Genomic DNA, 24,429 nt, shown 5'->3' on the forward strand with positions numbered 1-24,429 from the left:
GATACCCACAGCATCCCTGAGCAATGAGTCCCCCTGCTTAACTCACATAATGCAGGAAAGCATCACCTCCCATTTCCTCCTTCAGTGTCTCCTTTTTTCTAAAGGGTCAAAGAACCACCTCAAGGACACACAAGCCCTTATTAAACCACAGCTGGAGTAGAAGAAAAGATCTCTATTTTCATAAGCCAGCATGTGGCCAGTGCCTCCATCTCTCTCCTGGGACCTGGCCAAGCAAAACCAGGTTACAACCAACACCCAGGCTCCTGAGCTAGCAGACTCAGAGCACAATGCACAGGCTCAAACTCCCTCTGCTCCCAGAAGATCTTGATCTTTGTGTCCTTCTGGACAGTGCCGCAGTCATGACCTCAGTCCAGGGTGACCACAACACACAATTCCCTCTCATCTCAGAACAAACTGCTGCTTTTTACACAGGGAATGAGTTTTTGGGTTTGGTTGAGGTTTTTTTCAGTTATAAAACAAGCAGCAAAACTGGAATAATGAAAAATAAATGTATCCCTCAAACTTTATCTGCAAGCCTGGAAATAAAAAAATAATTAAAAAATAAAATTAAAAAAAAATCAACAAAGCAGTGGCTGAAAGCAAATGCACACTCCCAATAAAAATAGAGCTCACGTGTACCGAGGAGGCTGGTAGCAAATGACAGCACAGCCTCTTTCAAGCCTCCAGCCTCCTGCCTGCCTGGCAGTTGACATCTGCACAACAATTAGCACTTTGCTTCGGTCCCAGGTAGGCAGGAGGAGCCAACATGTGCAACACGGAGCTCTGGAGCTCCTGGAGAGCAGCCTGCACAGGCTGACATCTCGTTATAGACAGACACACACAGAGGGCACAAGAAGATTTCCACACGGAGTGTTCTGTGGACATAGTGGATTTTCAGAAACAATCCTTGCAGCCTGCAAAGCAGAAAGGGTGGTCATGGTGACCCCACCTGCACAGCGAATGTTTGCTTGGATTTGAGGGCATCTTTGGGGATCCAGCAGCAGCCATGTACAGCAGGCAGGCAGCAGCAAAACCAGACTAGGAGGGACACAAATTCCACTTATGCAGAGTGGAGGGGCCGATTTTTTTCTTAATAATCTTTTTTTGTCAAACAAAATCAGGTACCAGGGAAAGAGCTAAGGGTCAGACTCTAAGAAGTCTCCACTGCTGGCAGTAATCCTCCTGTCAGAGGAGGAGATGTTGCTGGCTGAGATGTTCTGCTCCACAGCTCCAGAAATCCCTATCTGCGCCAGCGGCGGCAGAAACAGCCCAGAGTTGTGCTCCCCATTAGCAGGGACATTTCCACTGGTTGCAGAGCTGCATCAGGGAGCTGCAGAGCCCCAGGAAAGCAGCTCCCACAGTCACAGGTGACAGCTCAAAGACAGCTAGCAAGAGGAGCAAATTTCATTAATGCCTCCTGCTGCTGGCAGTGCTCTGTGCTTTCATGTCCCGGCACAGAGCCCACGCTGCCTGTCCTGTGCCACTCCAACAAAGCTGCCTGGAGCCTCATCTGAATTCTGATCTGCTGCTCCAGGGCAGCTCACAGATGTCCCAGAGCTCCTCAGCCCTGTCATCAGCCTTTGGCTTTGCAGCCAGCTGGAAGCAGAATGACTGAGGTTGGAAGAGACTTCCAAGACCATGGAGCCCAAGCTGTGCCTCATCCCCACCTTGTCTCCAGCCCAGAGCACTGTGTGCCACCTCCAGGTGTTCCTTGGACACCTGGGCAAGGCATTCCCCCAGGGATGGGCACTCCAAACCTGCCTGGGCAGCCCCTGCCCACCCTTTACATGGAGAAATTCCTGCTGATGTCCAACCTGACCCTTTCTTGGCAGAGTTTGTAGGCCACTTCCTCTTGTCTTTTTCCTTGTTTCCTGGGAGCAGAGCCCGACTCCAAACTGGCTTCACTCTCCTGAAGAGGGTCCCCCCAAGCCTCCTTTTGTCCAGGTTAAGCCTCTTTCCCAGCTGCTCCTCACAACACTGACTCTCCAGCCCCTTCCCCAGCTCCATTCCTTCCCTGGACACTCTCCATAGCCCCTTTCTTGCCGTAAGAGCTCAGAACTGGACACAAGATTGGAGGTCCCTCAGCGGTGCCAGCACAGCGGATAGGCACTGTCCTGGTCCTGCTGCCACACCAGTACCGATAAAAAAATACCAATTATCTCTAACAATAAACAATAACAATAAACTAATGCTTGTTTTCATCTAGGGACGACCTGAGGGAGCAGGATCAGTACTGCAGTCTTGCAATGCTGCCTGCAGATGAACTCCTTCAGGCCAGGTGTCTGTCCAGCTGCCCCTCGCTGAGCTGGCTGGTGGCAGTGGGAGCACCAGCAGCACATTGTGTGCCCCCCAGCACAAACCACTGACATAGCTCCCTCCATGAGTGCAGAGCAGAGATGGAAAACCTCGAGGAACACGGCCCAAGCTGAACCATGGCACAAAGACCTGGCAGCACTCACAGTCTCTGTGGCTGAAGGGGAAGTTTCCTGGGCAACAGCAGCTCAGAGAGTGATCTCCAGCCAGCCGTGCATGGGGGCTGTGGGACTGGAGAGGCTCTCAGGACATAGAGTGCAATCACAGCGAGCAGAGAGCCGCTTCACACACAATGTCCTTTTAATGGGTGACATCCATGGCCGAGCCCAGGATGACAGCGCAAGTGAAGTGCAGTGCCATAGAGAAAGAGAAGGAAATTTAGCTGACCTGACCTGCAATTTTCCTCCTCTGAGTGAGAGGGTCCCCAAGTCTGAGGAGCATTCATGTTTGCTGGTATGCTACAGCTTGGGAGCACCCTGTGGCCAGCTGCCCCTCCTGCTCAATGACTGTACAGCTACACCAACAGGAGGAAGAAGAGGTTTGGATCTGAAATTCAGCTTGTGTTTAGGAGAGGAAACAGCTGGTGGGCAAAGAGAGGATTATTGGGAGGCCACAGAGTAATGCCCTTCCCCAGTCACTAGCTGGATCTGCACAATCCCGTGCTTTCAAGCAGGACAACCTGCACACATCACCACCTGAGGTCAATGCCCAGGATGACCTCTGCTCTGCTCTGCTGCTCCTCCAGGCATCCTGTCCTCAGAAAAGGACCCCCGTGGCTCCAGTGGGTATCCCCAGTCTCACACAGGAGCCCACTACAGTGAGAGCCCCCAGCTCTGCCAGAGGGTCCCACCTGGACACAAAGCCCCAGGCAGGTAAGACGGGGAGCAGTTGTTTGCAAGCACCCTCACGCCTCCAGGATCTCACTGGAGAGGGTGTAGCTGCCATACAGACTATTCCATCTATGTTGCTTATGAAATTGCTTTAGAAAAACATTTATTCTTCTTGCTTGCTTCTCATCATTTACTCCTACTAGGACTCTGCTCTGGTGTGTTAAAAACACTCCTACACAAAGGGAAAAGTTGTGGGAACACCTTCTTGCTGCCTACAGAGAACCCACACAGCAAGGAAGCCATGCTTTGAGGCTGGCAGGAATAAACTGGGCTGGCTGGACCCAGCCTGAGCACAGAGAGCAGGTCCTGCTCTGACCTGCAGCAGAAGCCCCACTCCAAACTGGAACCAGCCCACAGGAGGGAACTGTGACATGGGCACAGGCTGGGAGGGGCAAGATAACCATGGCATGAACACCTGTTTACAGAGCTTGGCATCTATTGAGCACTTGTGCAACCTTTGTAACCACTGCTAACAAATAATAACAATAAATATTAATAACTCCTCCAGGCTACCTGTGCAGCCATCAGCTCACATCAGCTCCTGGAGCAGCAGCTTGGCCATGACACCACCCAACACAGCTCCAACAGCACTGCCAAAAGCAGGACAGGGATGTATCCAGCAGTGCCCAGGCACGGCAGGGGCAGCTCTTGGCACCAGCAGTTTCACCAGCACTGCCACAGCTCCCCCAAGAGCAGAGGAGGGGGTTGCTGTGCATCACTTGGATAAAGCCAGAATAGCCCCTTCTACTCATCCACAGCAACCTTGACCCCACTGTTTATACAACTCGCACAGTTTAACACTAAGCATCGTTTAGTCTATCATTTAAATTGACTTAATTAATTCATTCAGCAAGCTGCATTCACACAAAACGCTGCTCTCCAGAGGGCAGGAGCACAGCTTTGTGCTTGGGTGGTTTGAAGCCTGAGCAAGGCTGCCCTCGCCCTCCCCACGGCTCGTTAGCAGCTGTGGCACAAGGGGCTACACTCATTAGTGCTGGTGGCAGAAGCGGCCACGCTCCACCGTGGCTCAGCATGACCCCAATTCCACCAGCTGCCTCCCCAGCATCCCTCAGACCCTCCACACCAGAGAGAGACTGCTGAGTCCAGGATGGGGGATCTTCTCTGCCAGCATCGAGTGTGCAGAAACAGAGCGTGCCTCAGAGATCAGAGGCTGAATTTATCATTTATTATTTATAAGCAGTGCATCTATCTGAATTTCTGGCAGCTGCTCTCACAGGGCTCTGCACTGCCTGCACACCACATGACACCCTTGCTTCTCAGAGCTCTGGGGTTGGCAGGGACCTTTGAGCCCACACCAGAGCACTGGGGCTGATTTGCACCAATTTAGGACTTTAGGACTTGCCTGAAGATGAGAGACGTGCAGTGACCTTCAGGACAAACATCTTTCTGAAAGCTGTCACACTGCCTGACCTCAGCCACCTCAGCCTTCCCCTTCCTCCTCACCACCCCAAACCCCAGCTGAAAACACCTCTCATCCTACCCATACCTATTCCTTTCTCCCACTCCTTGCTGCAATTTCCCATGCACAGCACATACAATAAATTATGTTTTCTGCCCCCACTCAGATCTATCCTTTCCATCAGTTCCTATTTGCAAGGTGACACCTTGGCTCATGCTATCCCAGGAGTCTGCCAGTATTCAGCATGTTTTTATCCCCTCTGCTTTTCCAAGCTTGAAGAATCTAACAGGAAAGAAAGCACATGCTGCACTAACAAGGTCCCAGAGAACCCTGATGTCCCACTGCAGCTGGGCCCACGAACTGCCAAAGATTTAACTGGCTTATTCACAGGCTCTCTGGAAATAGCTTTTTGTATTTTCTAAGTTCCTGCTGTTCACCCATGGCTCTCACAGGGAATAACAACCTCCTTCCCCTGTCAGATGCCGGCTTCCCTATAAAGAAACTCAATTAAGAGGTTAAGAAACCATGCAAAATTCCTGCTCAGTGTTACAGAAATCCAGCAGTGATGGATCCAGTACATGACTCCCACAGCAGCACCTGCACCACGCTGCCTGCCCAGTACAACCATCCCTCCCCCCACGGCTGTATCTCAGCCTGTCCCAGCCAAGGCCCTCCCTGCCAGTCCCAGCTAACCCTGGAGGCTTCCCATGGGAAATGCCAAGCCAAGGAACCCCCTGCCACTCCCTGAAGAGCACCTGGCACAGAGGTGCCCCAACAGTGGGCACGCAAAGGACTGCTCCAGCTGCCCTATCGATCCGCCATGAGCTGTGAGCTTTATGAAAAATGCATTTTCTCACCTCTCCACAGAGTGCCAGGTGGTGATGACAGCTCTGACTCCCCATGACAACCTGGGGGACAGGGAGCAGCAGGGAGCAGGATGGCACACAGGCAGCAAATGTGGGGCTCACCCACTGGGTGGTCTGGATATGTGGCCAGGAATAACATGGTATAGCAGCCTGTGGATTGATTGCATGGGATGCCTGGCTGCATGTCCAGCCCTGGCTTGGCTCCCACATGCTTCTAGTTTTGTGGCAAGCCCCCACTTGAAAAGGTAGAGGCCACTGGGATCCACCTCGTGGGTCAAACCCACTCAGGAGCTGCCAGACTGGCACCAGAGCCTGGAATAAAGCCCTAACAAGCCAATCTAAAACCCTCTAATGAAGGAGAATAAGGAGCTCTCTGGGGAGGAACACAACTGCTGCCACACAGGTTCCCTCAGCACCAGTGCTGGCTTTGTACCCAGTGCCTGCATCAATCCAGACATGTCAATCCCCATGCTGGGGCTCAGCTGCTCCATTCCCAACACAGACACCGTGGTCACAACCAAGGCTGCTTCCACTGAGGTCAGCAGCAATGTCTTCATGTGCTTGGATAAAAGGCTTGATGCAAGTTTGCTTTTTTTCCTCCCTGCACTGGTCCTTTCACAGTGGTTGCAGAGGATGTCTTTGTTAAGCAATTAAATAAGCCCTGGACAGGAATGAGCATGAAGGGAGAGCTGAGAGACTGCCAGTCCCATCAAGTGACTCTTGTGGTTGTTGACATTCAGGCATTTCCCACCAAGGCTGAAAAGCAGCTCTTGCTCCCCAACAATCAGAAGTTCCCCAGGACAAAGCCAAAGCTGAACAGCCAGCTGCTGCAGGCAGCCTTTCTTCAGCAGGGTTTTTCCTAAAGAAATTTAAATTAAAACAAGCCCCAAGGGCTGCAAATGCAGAAGCAAACGCACAGACACAGAAAGCTGAAAGAGAAGGTAATTCTTTCCCTCTCCTGTTCTTCTTCTGCCACCCCTACTTTGGGGAATGGCTTGTTGCGTTTTAGGGCTATTTTAGATGTTGCTTGCAGCAATGTATGGAGAAACAGTTGAAATGTGATGGTGCAGCATTCTTTTTAATTAAACAATCCCTCAGGCACAACGGAATGGCCTCAGTCAAGCCCAGGACACTGCAGGTCTTCCTCCTCAGGGGGAGTTGCTGGCCCCCCTCCTCCAGCAGAGCAGAAGGCCTCCCTCCTCTCCGGAGGTCTGTTATCAGATGGCCCAGATTTTCTGCAGGGTTTGTGTCCCTCCCACTGCCATCCTGGCTTTTTTCCTCATCAGCCTCTGCTAAGCAGAGTTTTGATCCCCCAAGCAACTCCTGGTTCAGGGGCCTTCTTTCCTTCTGCTGCCCAAACAAGGACACGGAGTTGGTGCTCCCCAGCACCTCAGCTTCAGAGGGGAAGGCTTTGATGGGGCCCTGAGCATCTGGATCTGAGATTCCTCTGGTCTCTTCAAACAGCAGCAGAGCCACAGCTTGTGATCCGTGAAGCATTTTCCTTGGGGAATGGAAGTCACGCCAGCATTCATCTCCACCTTGTCATGGCAGAACAAGCTGCATCGGTGCTTCAAAGAGCTCCTCAGCCTTAAATCCTTATAAAACGTTGACTAAGTGGAGAACCTGTCTCTGAACGTCTCAGGAATCCCAGCAGAGGTTATGAAACAGCTTTCCTGTGAATGCCTGTGCCGCAGCGGGACCCCGCGCATGCTGCTGGAACCATGGCAGCCACTGCACCGGGCTCCGCTCCCATGGAACGCTCTGCTGCCCCGTGGATATCTGAACTGACAGGTTATGGAGAGAGAATTAAAGAGGTAGCAAAGCCACAGGTGCACAGGTCCCTCCTGGGCTCCACAACCAGGCTCCCTGCTCCTCAGGGCTGTGTTGCCCCTCAGCCACAGCACTCCACAATCTGCACTGAGGAAAGAGGAGAACAGAGATGTGACCAGAACTGAGTGGGTTTCCTCCACAATTTTCTCTTCCGTGGGACAATTACTCTATTTGTAACCTCAGTACCTTCCAGTCAATGCACTGTTTCTCATCTGGACCTCAGACCAACAGCAGAAGACCCAGACACTCAAAAGCAAAATCCTTCTGGTGAGACACCCTATAAAGACCCATTTCATGGACTGGTGTATCACAATAGTTGAGCAGCACTGGTCCACAGAGGGCTCTTCCTTTGACAGTCCTGGCTGTCACTGCACCTGCTGGCACTGCAAACACCCAAGCAGCAGCCGAAGGACACAAGGACTTTCACTCTTCACATCTTGGTGTTTGCTGTGATTGGCAAAGCCAAGAGCTCGAAATCTGCTGTCAGAGTGAGGAGCAGGCTGTTCCCACACACACCCTCAGCTCTGATCAAAGATGCACCTGCAGCACCTTCCTCTCTACTGTGAGACACCAGAACATCCTGTGCATGCCAGTGGTGCCTCGGCAGGTGGGGATATGGCGCATCCCCCACAGGTCTGCCAGGCCACATCTGTGCATGTCTGAGCTTCTGCCACAATGACCACAGACCTCAGCTGTCCCCTCCTGCACACGGATTTTATCCCCAGCTATTCTGCAGAGCTCCTCCATCAGCTGCCAGCTAGATGAAGCTGCATTGTGAATCCAGGCTGTTTTCAGTGACAGCCTCCACATTGACTTCCAGTGACCACACACGTCACATGTCAAGACAAGTTTTGGCACTGACCCCAATGAGGGAGTGAGAAATCTCCACACACCCAGAGGCAGGCAGGGGCAGTTCCTCACATGTCAAAGGGAGCAGCAGTGGGAACAGGCTGCATATGTTCTCCGAGGCAAGGACCCTGTCATTTATGGAACAAACAGTACATTTATTGTGCTATTCAGGAAGAAATAATAATTACAGTGGCTTCCAGTCTCCAGCTCTTTTAAGTCTGTACTTAAAGAAAGAGCAAAAAAAGACCAAAGCAAACAAGGCTTCCACAAAACCCTCTGAACCAGCTTTTAACTGCTGGACAAAAGAGTGGCAGCAGGAACTCCTCTGCATTGTCCCATCTCATCCCTGTTTCATAACAGCCCCAGCACTGCAGGCAAAGCACAGTAGGAGCAAAGCCCTGCTCAGGTGCTGGAGCTGCCCTGGCCTCCTGCCTCACCACCATGCTCCAGGTGTGTTCCAGGTGTGCTCCAGGTGTGCCCAGCTGCCCCGGCATGTGCTGTCTTGCTGGGCTTGTTCATGCCAGGGCAAGAAGTAGGGAGCCAGCCCAGGCACCAGTGATGCCATGACGATTTTTTTGCCTTTTCTTTTAGATACCTTTTATGTATTCTCAGTGCCCTTATCATGTATACCTGTAATTCCTTAAGTCTGATAACTAAGCATAAACCTGGCATTCTGTTAGGCCAGAAAACCAAATGTCCTAAAGGCCTCGCAGTTGGGGGCTGGAAAGCCCTATGCTATCTTGAGAAACCAAGGTCCCCTCTAAAATACATCCTGTAAACTAAAATTAAGCCCATCTAGAGAGGAATACTTTGAAATAGGAAGATATCACGCTATTCATTCAAGCCTCTCATCGAGGCATCTTTGTTAAATATGCTAATTTGCAAGTTCTATAAAATTGTGTATGCGATCTACCGTGTGTGTGCATGTCAGCGCATTCCACCTTGGAGAATGCACCATAAAGATCCTTATCAAATACTGAGATAAAACCCTTTATCCCCTAACCATGTCTGCCTCTTAATTTTAAGAGCAAGGAAAAGGCATCACCTGGTGGCCCCTGTGTGCCCAAGAGCACTGAACAGCAACACCTGGGGCTCCCATCCACAGCTCCAGGATGAGCTCCCAGGAGCACGTTCCCAGCACACATAACTCTCTGTCTAATCAGGCACTCAGCCCTGTTTGGATGGAGATTTACAGAGAGGATTTTTTTTCTCTTGGAAGCAATAATAGATGGACAGCAGGAAAGGGAAGAAATTAATGAACAAGTAATCATTCCCAAAGTTGCAAATAGGAGCAATTCCTCACTCTGAGACAACTCTGGAAAACAAGATTAAAATGCTTAAGGGACATATTCTGAAAACTGCAGGTAATAGAACAGATAAAATGTATTTACACTATCTCACAGGGGACAGGTACTTTTTATTCTGCTGAGGAATGTAATATTCTGCTCCTCATTGCAAAGCTAAAAGGATGTCCTAAAAAAAGGAACTTAACAAAGTGTTTTTAATGGCAACTGGGTCTGTTTCCAGAACACAGGTTCTCTGGTTCTCCTCCACCTGGCAGCCAACAATCCACGGGAACCACAACCAGCACCTGCAGACACACCTAGCACACAAACATCATCAATAATCCATGCCAACAGCACCATTATCAACCAGCAGAAGGGAGGCTGGGATGGAAGGGGGGTCACAGCAACACTCCCTGCACTGATGTTTCCTGAGAGGAGGAGGCAAGCCTGCCTTCCTCCACTTCCCAGTGCCCGCAGAGCCGCGGCTGCCAGCGAACAGACTGCGCCTCAAGTAGCCGCCAGCAGAAACAATTTGTCATGTGTCAGATCAAATAAACTCTTATGAGGCCACTGTGCTCCCTGAAGCAGACAGCTGCCAAACTCCAAAGGAGAAATCCAAGAAAGCGAGCTGGCCGGTGTCAGCCCCAAGTGCTTGTGGAGCCCAGCACACTTCTTGTTATGAGACATCAGCTCCCATGCAGCACCCCCACGCCAAGCAGCCACCAGCAGTTCCCATCAGGAACAAGGATTTGGTGTTTCAATTATCACTTCACATAATCCGGAAACTCCGCATTCCTCATCCAGTGGCACGGCACCTAACTCATCCCAGGGAGGCCTGAGGAAGGCTGATATCTGTCAAGTGTCTGGAATAGGCTGCAAGGGATTATCACTTGTCTGAGCAAGTGCTTCTTCCCTCCCAGTCAGCACATGCTCTCCTGCTACCAGAATTCCCTCAAAACTGAATTACAGATTACTAATTTTTCCTTTTAAATAGTCCTAGAGACTTTTTTTGTTGTTGTTGTTAATTCTCAAGCACCATTGCAGCTTCCCATGAATTGAGCTTGTGCCCTTGCATTGAGGCCCCTCACAGGTCCTGTTTGCTGTACAGTCCTGCAAGAACCACTAAAGCACAGGACCCAGGCATGTCCTTGTCTGTGATCCTGTTGGGCAGAAAAAAAAAAAACCCTAAAACTGCTGTGCGCACTTCTACAAGAATAAATTATGTCAGCAGTACTGTGAGGATCTCAAATCACTCACCTGCTCCTGTGAAGACCAGGCTCAAGCACTCCCTGGTCTGCACAGAGGGCACATCCCTCAGCCCAGGGCTCAGCCACTGACCCCAGACATTCCATGGGCTCCCTCTGGGAGCAGCCACCTGAGCGCTGCCACAGCCAGAAAAGCCTCTCTTTCTACACATGATGGATAATGGCCCATAAAAGTGAGTCTGCAAGAGGCCTGAGGTTCCTGGCTGAACAGAGATTAGTTTATGGCAAAGTGAGAGCAGCCACAGGGAGAAAGGCAGGAGATGCAAAGGAAGGACAGGAAAAGCTGGAGGTGTTGCTTCAGGTCACCAGAAAGCAACCTCCTGCCCCAAACCCCAGCAACAGAACCTCGACACTGCCTACCAACAAAAAGAAGTGAGCAAATGGGAAATCTAAAGCAAGGAACAAGGGAAGAACAAGGAATCAGGCACGGGGCATTCCCCTGGCATTAGCAGGATCAGTACAAACCTCAGATGTGTGGGGCTTTTCCAGTTTATTTAAAGAGTGTCTGGTGCCTGATGACAAGTTATATTTAGACCCTTTTTATCTGTACCAGGACTCCTCTCCAGCCACGGGGACTGGCACAGAGCACAGGACCCCATCCATTGTTCCAGAAGCCTCTCACCCAGCTGAGAATGCACCACTCAGCTGGCCCAGGAGAGCTGTAAAGGACTCATGACGCTGCTTCCAGCAAGGAGCAAACACAGGCTGTGCCTGGAACGAGGGAAGTGTTACACTGAGATCCCGGGGAGGAGGAGGAGGTTACAGCCTGCAGTCTGTCATTTACAGTGATGCTTGTCAGGCACTTACAGCTGCACAGACATCAGGAGTCAGGTTCCCACAGATTCCCAGCTTTTGCATACTCCAGTTTCCAGCCAACAGCTCTCTGGACTGTGATCCAGCCCAGCTCAGTGGTGGAAGCAGTGCCAGCTCCAGGCACAGCCCTTGCCCTCAGCCTTTGAAGGCAGGTTAAGCAGGCAAAGCTTTAGGCATCAACCCAGGACATGGCTTGAACTCATATCTCTGAATGGAGACTCTTCCTCTGAAAATTTCATGCTTTTTTCAGCTCTCTGCCTTTGAGAGACTTCAGAAGAATTCTTCTGATTCTTCAGAGAGAATCTAAGGGCTGGAGTGCAGACGGAGTCACACTCCATCAGGTTCCTCATTATACTCTGGTTCTGTTCCTCAAATTCTCCAGACACCTGGAGAAAACGAAAACTGTCTCAGCCACCCCATCTCACCATGCCCCTCAAATCTGAACAAAGGAGCGCATTTACAGCACCACTGACAAATTTCTCTACCCAAGAACACGTGTCCAAGTGCCACGCTGTGAGTACTAGGATGGTTCCCAGAAGCCTCCTGCTGACGTGGAACACTCTTCCCGAGCTTCCCCACATACACTCTGTACTTGATTACCCCACGCTTGCTGGGAGAAAAGGAACAAAATGCACTACTTGCTGATTCCTGATTTAAGTACAACCATGGCAGCAACACCATTTTTCCCTCCCTTTTCAAGGCTGGCACATGCCATGTCCAGTTCCCAAAGACAAGAACCTCACATCCAGCCCTTCTGTTCTGTCACCCTCAGGAGGGCCCATCTGGAGGTACCAACACAGTATTCAAAACTATACCCAGAACTTACAGAAGCACTTAGATCACCCACAGCTCCTGCTGGAAATTTTCCACAGTGTAACAGTTTATTTTGTGGGCAGGAAGAGAGCAAGAAAATTAATTAAAGCAGAGTAAGAAGAAGAAAATCCTCCTGAAGTGAGTTAACTACACTAAAGCAGCAGCTGTGAGCAGGCCAAGACCATTTTAAGGGCTATACATTTTCACTTCCATAGTCTTGAAAAGGAAAATGAAGAGACTTTGTTCTGTATGCATATTGTCCACCATTTGTTATTGTCTGTCTATTGACGCTTACTTGAAAAACAAAATTTAATTAAACCCCACAGTACTGCATCGCCTGCCTTTGAAATATGCCTGCATTAGAGGATCATTACAGTAAATGAAATACAGTTTCATATCGGATTTTTCAAATAATGTCCTAAAACTGTTACAAATTAAATAATACTCCTGCAGAGAGAAATTAAGAGAGAGTGTTTATAGCAAGGGCAAAGAGATGTTTACAAATGAAGTCTGAAATGAGACGTGGAGGTAATGAAGCAGAGAGGTGCCACAGGGCTCTTCCAGACCTTGTTGGGAGGGTTCTATGTACCAGAAACTAAACAAGGAAAGAGTGTGCCAGGGCCAGGCACATGGAAAGGGCAGTGTCCCCAGCCCTCCAAGAACATCAGGATGACCAGACAGGGTTTTGGGGTGTGCTGGAACAACCTCTCAACCCAGAGAGGTGATTCTGCCTGGGGAGAGCTCACTGGAGCCACACACTCTCCACATCCTTTGCAAACCCAGCCAAAGCAGCAGCAGCCATGGGAAGTGAAGCCTCATAACCACTCGAAGCACTGAAAGCCTGGACACTCCGTGGCCAAGGAAAGGGATGCAGGAAGGTGCTGTTATGGCTGGATGAGAAATACATACACAGGGAGGAGAAAAGCAACAGGAACTTTGTTATCTCAGGGTAAGTAAAAGCACAAGTGGGTCAGTGAGTCAGCGCTGGGCACAGCAGCAACGCCCAATGTGCAACACAGCAAAGCAAGTGAATACTGCATGAGCCTCACAGCTCTGGCTTCAAGAGACCTGCTCCTTAACAGCACCTGGGCTGATGCCAAGTGTTCCTTGATGATTTATTTACTCTAAGAAATCATTTTCCCTAAATAAGAGGAGCCTGTTACTGCACCCTTCTTCACGTGAGCCTGGAAAAGGCTGCACCCTGCAGCTCCTATGGCCTCATCTCCATGGTGATGTACCAACACACACACACACTGACTCCAGCAAGAAGACAAATCTTCCCAAGGGAAAGGCTGAACCTCCCCAAAGGAGAGGCTGAAGGTGGCAGAGCTCTCAGCAGCATGAGCCCTGGGACAAGGTGTGCTGCAGGTGTTGGTGGCAGGGCTTTTCTGAGAAGCAGAGCATGTCAGCCTACGAGCAGGCTGGAAATAAAGAAAACCTTGCAAGGGCACCTCTGGATCCATTTTATAGGAAAACAGTAGATTTCCAGCTGCTGTCCATGCCAGGGAGCAGTAACTGAGAGACAAGTTCCTGTAGTTCTCATCAGCCTGTGAATCAATTATTTATAGGAAGAAGGTTCAGCATATAATCATTGAAAGCTGTCAACTTCCAGCCCACACAGAGCTTCCTCTGTGGAAACAGAGCCGCTGCTCTGTGAACCATGGACTCCTTACCCCTGCATGTCACAGGATTAAAATGAGCAGCTGTGGCACGAGGGCATCCATTACACCAAAGCAACAATGAGCACTGGCACCCCAAGGCACTAACAGCACTCAGCAACATCAGGCAAAAAACACAGAAACACAGCAAATGCAGCCCAGGATCCTTCCTAAAGGAAAAATATGGGAGTAAAACAGCACAGGGAGTGATGTAACAGAGCTGGCACATGGAGCAGTTGGGGAAGGAGACTGACAAGGCTCTGGGGGGCCAGACTGTGGAAGGTAAGGCAAGCACAGCACTCAGGCACTACCCCCACACCAAAGCCTCTGTATGGATGAACACCTCACAGCCACCCACCTGCACACCCCCAAACACTCTCCCATCAGGAGATTATGGATTTGTGCTTCCCAGGCTGTGGCAAAGCCTCCCCTGACACTTAAAAGCAGCACAAGCAGCCTGCACAGAGGATGGAGATTGCTGAGGCTCCTTCCCGAGGTGGGAGTAATGCGTGAGTGCCACAATCAGTGGGAATATGCCAAGAGCAGGGCACACAGAGGTTAAAAAGGAGCAGGCTTCACACTCCCAGGTATTGCAGGAAACGTGCTCATCCTCAGCTCGCCAGCACTCTTCTGAACACAGCCAGAATGAGGTCTGAACCTTTTAAACTCACCAGAGTGCTGCTCCCAGTTTGCTGGAGGAAATAAAGGGAATGGGACGTCCCATTAGGGAGGAGGGAGCCCAGCACAGGCACCTCTGGAAGTGCCCTGCTTCTGCAGTTCAAGGTCAAACACCTCCTTTGCACTAATTTCTGAATCTGCCTCTCTCTAAAGCTGCACCAGGTAATTAGAATCATTAGAACTATTATTAGACCATAATATTATTATACCATTTTTGCTACACTTGACATCTGTTGGCTGATAGATTTAACTGGTACATAAGAAATAACTGTGCAGAGATTTCTTGCAAATGAGCATGAACACAGAAGACATTAAAGCATTCTGCATTCAAAAAGTTAATTTTATGGAAGTATGGTTGAAATAAAAATTCTAAAATTAAGTTAAACCTTTAAAACCTCTTGTTAAAGGAATTATTTGGGCTTAAAGTAGCCAACCATTGAAAAAAATCCCGTGTTTTATTTAGATGTTTAAAGGCATATATGTGGCCTGGTATCTCCTTCAGATCAACATATGCACCTTCTTCCCATCTACTCCAGAGATTTCTAAATCATCCTTCCATCTTCCTTTCCCTCTCTCTGCAGCAGGCACTTGAATTATTTGGGCACAGGGAACCAGTATAATCAGGGCTCTTACAACCTGCTGTCTGCAAATCCTATGGAATTATCAGCAAACACACATCTAGAATAAAATACAGCTTCCTGCAGCCCATGAAGCCCAAAGGGCTTTGCAAACTAGACTTGGGATGCAATTTATCCACCACTGAGATTCAGCTGTAATCCAGAGTGGAACACATCCATATTTCCATCCATATTTAACTACAGGACACAGCCCCCTGGAGAAAAGTAAGGAAGAATCCAACAGAAGACATAGGAATGTTTTAGGAAGACTGAATTTTCTCCCCTGGAACTGAAATTAGGCCAGGGCACCCACCAAGCTGGACTCAATGATGCTTGTGGGTGCTTTCCAACTGAGAATATTCCATGATTCTATGACTCTACCATCAGCCATGGACCATTACAGGAGAACAAAGAGGTCACAATGTCTCCATCCTGTTGATGGCGTATCCCTGAGGCACAGCTGGAGTGAACAGATGGGTACCATAAGTTACCAGCCTGGAGAGGAGGAAGACATGAACACCACAGAGGAATCCTATGTTGTCTTAAAATTCAGTAGGGCCCAAATTTCACCCCACAGTTACACCCATGTGCAAAAAAGATGGAACAGCGGGTGGAAGAGCGCTTCAGAAAAGGACCAATTCTTAAACTTGAGGCAGCTGAGCCCAGCAGCTCAGTACTCACAGAACTCAGGCAGGATAGAGCTGGTCCTGCTTGGGCACTGATGTTTGCTCCAGTGAAACCTGTTTCAGCTCAAGGAACTCCTCTTCCTTAAGCAGCTTGCACTGAGGTGACAGCAGAGCCCTGGTGCAATGAGGTATTCTGCAACCACTCCCACCGTGACACACTATTTAGGAGAAAAATGAGTATCATTAATTTCTTCAGAGCAAGTAGTTATATCTTTTCCAGAGAAAAGCAACCACACAAGGAATCTGGAATTGCTTGAGGAGAAAAATGTATCTTTGTTACCGCCGTCACAAACAAGCCCAACTCTCACTGAGACCTATGGAGAAACAAAGGGGAGCAGGAGATGCTGGACACAACTTCCCCCATGCACAGCCCACTGCTGAGGCAGCTCTGAGTGGGAAGCAGGGCTGAGGATTGCCTCAGAGTCGTGCCAGTCCCAGCAAGTGTCAGCAAGAAGCCCCAGGTAAACGAAGTTCATGAAAGCTCTTAAAAATCACCTAAGCCCTCAGAAGGGGAGCACAGTCCCCCACTACAGAGACCTGCCATCACACCTCTGACCAGCACAAAGCAGGCTTTGTGCTCTATCCATATGATGCTTTCAAAAGCCAGAGGAGCTGGGTCTGGGCGAGCTCACCTTAATGAGGCCCAGCACTCATTACTAGCTAAGAAAAAAAAGACCCATCAAAGCAGATCAACCCCATTCACTTGAGGGGTAGCTATCACCAATTCCCTGTCACCACAGGAGAAATCCTTGTGTATGGACCCTTGGAGCTCAGCCCAGGTCTGCTTCGGTTCATCCTTTCCACTAATGGTTTGAACGAAAAGAGAAAGCACTTTTATAAGGTTTTATAAAACCTGAAAGGATGCCCAGGAGTTAAGAGCTGGAAGCATTCTGGAGGTCATGATCGGAATTGATAAACTGAAGAAAAGTTCCCAAAACACCCACAAATCAATAGAAAGAAAAGCAAGGAAAACAATGCAAAGAAGCACCTTTGGAAACAGCACAAACACAGATCAAGCACACAGAGTCCAGGGGAAAGTTCTCCAGACAGAGGGAACCTGGGGAAAACTGGAGACTAGACTAAATGCACCAGTGCTGTGACACCATGGCTCCAAAGAACATCCCTCTGTGATCCAGGAATGTAAAATACCCAGTTCTGGGCTCTGTGTTGGGTATTACCTCTGAGTCACAGACAAACCAGAGGGTCTGGGCAGCCAGCAGAGCCATCAGCAGTACAAAACATGCTGTCCCATACCAGCTGTGGAGGGGTTTCTCCATCCCTGCTCCCTCCAGGGCTGGTACCAGCTCTTAGATTTTAACAGGGTTTACTCACAAGGACAACCAGCCAGGGGTTCTCTGTTCTATGAAGGCAAAAGACAAACTGCCTGCTCAGTTTGCTGCAAGGGCAAGTTAGGTGAGCTGTCAGGCTCTCTGAGACTGGGATTCCATCAAGGCCCAGCAGGAACCAGGCCCTGTCCAGATCTGCACTACCATCCACCACTGTCCTGGACATGAGTATCTCTCACCCAGCTCAGGACAGGGCCACAGACAAGGAGGCTGTTCCAGCCCTATATTTCATTTTAGCATCCTCCATCTGGCTACTGCTACAGCAGTGGCAAGGCCAAATGAACAGCTTTCCAGCTTTCTCTTCCCCAAAGTACAATAGAGCTCCTCATCCTGCTGAGGGGCACCCACACATACCACAGACTCAGCACCACTGTGATCATTTCTGTTCATGCCTTCATCATCCCCCACAAACGAAGCTCATCCAGCTGCATTTGCCACCTTACTGCTGCAGCAGAGAAGCCAGCAGGGAATGGGATACTGCCCTGGGAAAGGGCATGACTTCCCAGCTCTCCTCCTGCCCTTCCACCCCACACAGCCCCACTGACCTCTTCGAATGCCTGAAGCCCACAAGGGCCATCACCCAGCCCTGCCTACACCAGACACTTTGATCTGAGGGACAGCTGTTGAAAGCCATTGAAGTCATTGCCACAAGGTGTCACAAAGCAGGCAACAACAGTCACAAAGCAGCCACTAGAACACAGCTGCACCAAACCAAACCAGCAGTTTGGGGGAAATCCAGCAAGGGGGCAAAAGCTACAAATCTCACACAAAAGCAGGGATTAGTTCTCAGGAACATTTCAGATTTCCCAAAGACTCAGAGGGATTTGGGGTTTTGCTGAGCTGCCTCATGAACCACAGCCAGAATGGATTTGACAAAGCCCCGGTAAGGAGGCACCATCTCCCTTTGCAGGGCTGCTTCCCAGAGATCCCCAGCCTTGTGTCACTTCCCACTTCAGGTGCTAAGAATATCTGCATGTTCATAAAAAATAGCAAGCAGCTATTGAGAACTTATCAACAAAGCCCTCGACAAATCTTAATTAAAGCTGATTCACCTCCCTCACAAGCCCGAGTCGAGCGCTATTTCTCAGAGGAGAACACTGAGTGCAAGAGCTGAGGTGGGTTCTAAAAGCCATGGAGAGAGTCAGTAGCACAGAGGATTAGCACACAGAAAGGCTGACTATTATCCCTAAATTTATCCCAATAATCTACTGCCTCACAAATTCTCAAGGTATGGCTGCTGTGCTTTCAACCCCACCTGTCCAACCCAAGCAGAAGAAGAAACAGGTTTGGGGGTGCTGAAGTTTTCCAGGTGTTTTATTGCTCAGGCTAAAAGAATTCTCCACTGTAAAAACTAAGGTGGTGGTGGCAGTAGCACCAGCCCTGCTCTTGTGCTGCTTCAGGACACAGGGACAACATTGTGGGTTCAGAGGCTGTTCTGAGGGTTCAGCAGGAATTGTTCCCTAATGATTTCTCTCAGAGAATCGCATTCATAACCCTCCAAATTTAGTAAATACATGGTCACACAGACAGCAGCCCCCAGGAACTCGCAACATCGCGTTCTCACCTCTGGGAGCTGGACTCCTACACTTAAGTTTCTGAGACAGTATTTTTAATACTTCCACCATAGAAATGCCCTAGAGGCTGCTGAAAAACAAAGTGGACCAGACTGGGTCATTTTAAGACAGGGTTGGGGGAAAGAAAAGAGAGAAGATTAGCAGTCCCTCCCTTTACAATGCTACTCCCAGAGAACAAATGAATTCAAACGATCACAGGGAGCAGGAACACTGCGGCAGCACGTCCAGTAAATGACAGGGTGTGTCATCGTCTTCTAACATCCTCTGGAGACTTATCTGCACTTAAAAGGTTCCTGCCGGGCTGTGCACGGAGCAGCCTCTTCCACAGACAGCTCCACCACAGAAATGCCTCTGCAGATTATCCTCCTTTGGCAGGCAAACTGAGCAGCATCGGCACAGGCAGCTCTGCCTCTCCGCCACACTTGGACTGGGTTACTTGTAGCAGAAAACCACTGCAGAATAACTAACTTGGCCCTAAGAAATTGTGTCTACAGAACTTGGTGTAAACCCAGACCCTCCCGAAGGTGGGCGTTGTCAGAGTTCTGTCAAAGATCACTCCTAACTCAAGTGTTAGTCAACCACTATACTTAAACATTTTATGGCAACATTCCAAACAGCGTTTATATACAAATCCTATTTGCTCAGTGTTCCCTTCCTGGCCTTGTGCAAAGCATCGTTTTACCAGTTCTCCAGCCAGAGTGCCATATGTGGGCTTGTACCAAAACAACTGAAACCGTTTTAAAATTCAGACCTCGTGTTACAGAGTGCAAACCCTCAAGAAACATCCATTTTAATATCACAGAGCTACTCCAGTTGTTCCAGCACGTTTTTATCCACAGCACCCTGGGCACTCAGTAGGCCGGAGGTCACCCAGCCCAGCCTCGTGCTCCAGGCAGGATCCAAACTGTGCCCGTTGGAGGAAACTTACGTGCAAATGTTTATGTTGAAAACCCCTCAATGTAAGGGATCCTTGCCCTGTCCCCACTGTGTGCCAAGTGCTTGTCACAGGGCCCGCGTTTGCGGTCCCTGCAGCAACACTGCAGCCGCAGCAGCCGCCTGTCCTGCCAGCCCTGCCCGAGCCCCCGGGGCCGCACACGCGTCGTCCCGAACGGGCCGGCCACGGCCGCTCTGATGGGAACCGGGGAGGCGGGCAGCCCCCACCCCGGCAAGGCCTCACCGCCGACTCCGCTCGCGCGAAAGCGGCGCAGAGGAGGCAGCGGCCGGTGTCCACGGGGCCAGGACCGGGGCTGCGTCCCGGTGCCGGGGCCGCGACGCGGAGTTACGGCCTGGCCCTCATGGGGCGCCAGCAACACCTCCCACCGCAGCCCCCCCACCACCACTCACCGCTCCGCACTGCGCACGCTCCGCCCGGCCCCAGCCGCTCCGCTCCCGACTCAGCCGCAGCCAATCAGCGCCGTCCTTGCCCCAGCTCCTGCCCTTGGCCCCGCCCTACTCAGTCAGTACGGCCACCAACCTTGGCCCCTCCTCCTGACCCGGCCCGGTGTGGCACCACCGCCCTTGGCCCCGCCTCTGGCCTTGGCCCCGCCCCTGACCTTGGCCCCATGCTCTGGCCCCGCCCGGGACCCGGGGGGCGACGGCGGCGGCAGCGGTGCTTTGGCGCTGTCGTGTCCCGGGCCGCGTTCCCCTGCCGATCTGAGCCGTGTCCCGGGCCGCGTTCTCCCGCCGATTTGAGCCGTGTCCCGGGCCGCGTTCCCCTGCCGATTTGAGCCGTGTCCGCGGCTGGGTTCGCCGGGCTGAGCCGTGTCCTGGGTCGGGCCCCGGCAGCCGGCTGCGCTGGGCGGGCAGGAGCCTCCCTGTGTGTGGGAACGGCCTGTCCCGGGCAGGGGGCAGTAGCCCCATCCTGTAGGATCTGGCCCTCAGGAAGAGACTGACGGGACTGCCTGGCTGAGGGCGCCTCTCTGCATCGTGTTGGGTTGGACTTTTGGAGGAATTTCTCCATGGAAAGGGTGATCAGGCCTTGGCAGCGGCTGCCCAGGCAGGTGTTGGAATCCCCAACCCTGGAGATGCCCAAGGAAGGCCTGGAGGTGGCCGTCAGTGCTATGGGCTGGTGACAAGGTGGGAGTATCTGGGATGGTTGCTGGGGATCAGGAGGGAATATTCACAACGATAAGGAGATGTTTGCCTTACATATCACGTCGTCCCTGCTACTTCACCCCGTCTATTTTTCACAGGTTTTGAGGAAGGTAATGAGGTTTCAGGTAAATACAAGGGTGTAAATTCTCAGCTTTGGCGCCCCTGGCTGATGCTGAAATGAGGTGAGAAAGTCAGAGAAGGCACAGGGAGCTTACTGGTCCCCTCACCTCGTTCATTCAAAGCATTCTGCTGATTAAAATCATGCCAAAGCATTTACCACCCCTCTCCTGACTTCGACTGAGTGATGGCATAGCAGAAATGATGGAAAATCAACAACCACGAGCTGTGCAACCCTCCCTGGCAAAGGCTGGGCTGTGGCTGAGGAACAGGCCACGGGATCCACCGCACAGCAGCCAAAACTAACCTGCCAGCCCTGAAATTAAATCTGCAATGCTTAATTATCCAGTGAAAGATGCTCAGTGACATCAGGGGGACCCGTCCCTGGGCCACCGTCCCCATGGCTCTGCTCACCTGTGCTGTGTTTCACTGCTGGCACTCACAGAGATCCTGGAAGCAAGAGACTGACTGTAAGCAAATCTCAGTTTTCCTTGCCAGTAATTGAATATTTTCAATCTTTCCAGGTTGGTTGTAAACATCTCAAAAACATAATCTGGAATCAAATCCCTCAAAGCCTGTCAGGAGTGCACCAGAGCTTTATTGATATTTTTGATTTTTTTTTTTTTTTTTTTTTTTTTTTTTTTTTTTTTTTTTTTTTTTTTTTTTTGAGGTTTATGGTTTCTCAGGCAGCTACGTGATTGCTGCCTCAGTGTAACTCCTGGCCTTTGGATGGGTGAAAGCACTGCTGTACTCCAGCCTCTTCCTTCTCCTTTTGGGCTCCACACACCAAGCCCAAGGCTGGCAGCCAGGCAGCTCTGGTCTCTCTGCTTGCAGCCCAGGAGCCAAATGTCAGCTGGGGCACTGGGAAGAGGATTTTCTCCCTGCTTGTCTCAGGGTGTTGGCACACCAGCCACCAGGCAGTTTGGGAAGCCTCACTGAAATGCTCAGTCCATCCAGAGAGGAGCACTGCTGCATCCCTGGGCAGTCTCAACTGAATCCCACATCTAAAACCACTCCCACATCAAAACCATAAGAAAATATACTCTGCATGTATTACCTGCTGCATATCGAGTTCCTCTCTTTGGTCTCATGAGGTGGAGGGCTTTTTCCAAAAGTATTAGAGAAGATGGGTGTGAGAGAGTAATTTGGGACTGGGAGTAATTTTTTGTCAGTATACTTTAAAGACAATCACAGCACTAGGAGGGAGGCCTAATTGTGGAGTTGTGTAATTAGTTTTTATGTCACTGCAATTATTGTGTTGGCTACATATAAAGAACATGGGAAAATGCAGCACTTAATTTTAAATCAAGACTTGATTCTCTTTTAGTAGGTAATTGATGTTGATCACATCACTTAGCAGCAACTATAAAATGTGCTATTTAGATTGTAAAAGGATGAAGAAAAGGACTAAGCAGATAGGTAATTGATGAATTGTGGGCAGCGTTGGTGGGAGGCAGCAGGAATCCTTCAGCTGCCTCTGTTTGCAGTTGCTCCTGGGCTTCATTAGTTCCCAGGGCATTAACAAGCACAGAGCCCCTGTCCAGGTCCCACAGCATCAATGTCCTGAGCCACAGAGGCAACAGGACAACTGCACTCCATGGAATTGATCCCTCCTGGTTAAAACCCTTCCCTTAAGGAATTCAGATTTTCTTCAGGAAGATGTGTGTGGGTTTGTGCCCAGATCTGCCACATGCTCATCCAGAAGCCACCAGGCTCCTCTTCTCAAGGCTATTAGGCTTCTCCAGTAGCTCTGTTATGCCAATGTGTCCCAAATTTGGTCACAAATGAAGTTACCCTGGCTGGTGCTAAACACACCTAGAGATGTAACTGGACATTAAAGTCCAAAAGCAAAATTAAGTCACAAGGTGCCATTGCTGTGAAGCCTCACAGTGCTGCACTGTGTGCCCCTTAACAGGTAGCTCTCAGTTTTTAGTGAATTTTTCATACTACAAGTACCTGCAAGTAGTTTGGTTGGGGAAAGACCCAGAGAAAAGCCATGGATGCTGTTTAAACACAGCAAGGCAGAGACATCCAGAGGGTTCAGTTGCCCTTTTCCCTCTGGCAGGATGCCACCACCAGAGAGATGTCTCTCCTGGATATGAAGCAAACCCTACAGGCTGCAGAAGCCTCATGAGGTCACATTTCCAGGTTGCACGTCCAGGCTTTGCACTCCTGTTGTGGTTTGAAAGCAAAATGAATGAGAGGCTCCAAGTCAGAGATATAATTTAATAAGAAGAAAGGTAAAAAGGTAAAAGTAAAATAAAATAAATACAATAACACAAAGGATCACTGACAGAGTCAGAATACAACCTGAGCAGGATGGTGGAAGCAGTCCAGGTGAGGTGCTCTTCCTGAAGCAGTGATCCTGTAGAAAGGTCTGGGAGCTCTGGTCCTCTGGGAATCCAGTGGATAAGTGCTACTTGCACTATCCCAAATCCCAGCTTATATCCAGTTGAGAATGCTTGGCTCCTCCCCCTGGGCAGAGCATCTCACAATAGCATGAGAAGTGTGAAATGGGTCCTTGATGGCCCATTAACAGAGATAACCCCTGGAGGGAGTTACCTGTGACTCATGGGCCATTAGCAGGAGACACCCCAAAAGTCATTAGCAGAAGACACCCCAACGGCGTTAATGGGCCATTAGCAGAAAAGGCAGGGGGCTTGGGAAAACACTAGCCCACCTGGTTTCAACAGTTCATGAAGATGGTGATAGAATAAATACTTTGTGTACATCCTACACTGCAACCCAGGACAACTCCACACTTGCACCAAAATAGATGGATTTGTGGCCAGACAAGCCACTGGATAGAGTCCTACCAGGCTTTTTTAAGTTAAACACTTTCTCCCTTCAGTCTTTCCTTCCCCTCAACCTTTTTTGTGTGCTGTAGCAAAATGTGAGATGGAATTTTGGCTCCAGTGGGTGTAATTGTTGAACAGCCTGCCCCCGGCTGGCCTCACTGCAGCCAGACAGCTGCCCACGGCCACTTTCCATGCTGACACAATGAAATGCATTTTTACAGCCCAAGACGTGAGTCATGACCCAGCCTGAGTTCAGAGCAGAGCATTTTTGCAGTACATGTGACTCCAGAGAGGCCAGAGGGGAACCCTGGACTTGAGAAAGGATGGCATCACAGCTGCAGAGTTTCCCCGGTCATTTTTTAAAATGTTTTTTCTCACCCATTTTGTGTGCTGGGACATGAAGGCTATTGCAGGACTTGTTCTGCCATGTCAGCAGCAGCCTCTCTGAATTGCCGTGAGGATCAGATGAGTCCAACTTACAGCCTCTTATCATCATCAGCACAAATTCTATTTCAT

At 50.2% G+C, this 24,429-nt stretch overlaps 1 protein-coding gene across 3 annotated transcripts in view; it reads right to left on the reverse strand.

Annotated features, from left to right (window-relative positions):
* The window catches only part of SIL1 (SIL1 nucleotide exchange factor), a 92,593-nt gene extending 72,275 nt beyond the window's left edge, over window positions 1-20,318 (reverse strand). For 2 of the 3 annotated variants that reach the window (XM_083871894.1, XM_083871892.1), the window contains exons 1-2: window positions 20,249-20,303; window positions 15,980-16,142 (exon numbers count right to left, since the gene is read on the reverse strand). The gene's annotated coding sequence lies outside the window, so the exon portion shown is untranslated. Of the gene's footprint in view, window positions 1-15,979; window positions 16,143-20,248 lie in introns of all 3 variants that reach the window. The other variant, XM_083871893.1, reaches the window with a different exon arrangement.
* Between the last annotated feature and the right edge of the window lie 4,111 nt (window positions 20,319-24,429).

The sequence above is a fragment of the Zosterops lateralis genome, assembly GCF_965231275.1.
Source record: "Zosterops lateralis genome assembly, chromosome: 14".
Taxonomy (NCBI): domain Eukaryota; kingdom Metazoa; phylum Chordata; class Aves; order Passeriformes; family Zosteropidae; genus Zosterops; species Zosterops lateralis.